Source organism: Egretta garzetta, unplaced genomic scaffold (assembly GCF_000687185.1).
Source record: "Egretta garzetta isolate BGI_Z169 unplaced genomic scaffold, ASM68718v1 scaffold567, whole genome shotgun sequence".
Lineage (NCBI taxonomy): Eukaryota > Metazoa > Chordata > Aves > Pelecaniformes > Ardeidae > Egretta > Egretta garzetta.
Window position 1 is genome coordinate 442,716 of NW_009260348.1, and position 632 is coordinate 443,347.

A 632-nucleotide genomic window follows, 5' to 3' on the forward strand; every position below is an offset into this window, starting at 1 on the left:
ACGTGCTGCGGCGGAAATGGGGTGCGAAGGTGGGACTGGATCCGGCCCTGGGGCCAGCACCCTGCAAACCTCCCTGGCCGGACCCCACCGCGGGGAGCACCCTCGCCCCAGCTCCCCACAGAGCGGCCAGGACCTCCTGCAGGGACGTCCAGCGCGCCTGGGGCCACCACGCCATCCCCTTCCAGGGAGGTGGGGATGCTGCATGCCCGCATCCTGCACTGGGAATATCACCCCGCCCTGTGCGGGAATAGCTCAGTGCCAGCTCCCACCCACCCAGGGGGTTTCCACTGGTCAAACCCCAGCATCATTTTTTCCAGCCACTTTTCTGCTGTGTGGTCCCAGAGGCACCCATGTCCCTGTCACCACCCCAGGCTGGTGCCATCCCACTGGGCAGGATGAGCCCCTCGTGCCCAGCTCCGAGCTGTGCCGCACAGGAGGGAACTGTGGGCATGGGGTGCCCGGGGTGCCGCGGCCAGCCGGGTGCTGGGTGCCGGGTGCCGGCAGGGTGCAGGAAGCAGCTGGAGGCAGGGGACGGTGTTTCCACAGCTGCAGCGGCACGACCTGCCCACGCACCCACCCTGGCCCCACTCCCGGTAAGTCCCCGGGAGATGCTGCGAGAGGAGCTTTGCATG

General features: G+C 68.5%; 1 protein-coding gene across 1 annotated transcript in view; it reads right to left on the reverse strand.

Moving 5' to 3' along the window:
- TMEM161A (transmembrane protein 161A) overlaps positions 1-632 on the reverse strand; it is a 67,166-nt gene that overhangs the window by 48,415 nt on the left and 18,119 nt on the right. The window lies entirely within an intron of this gene.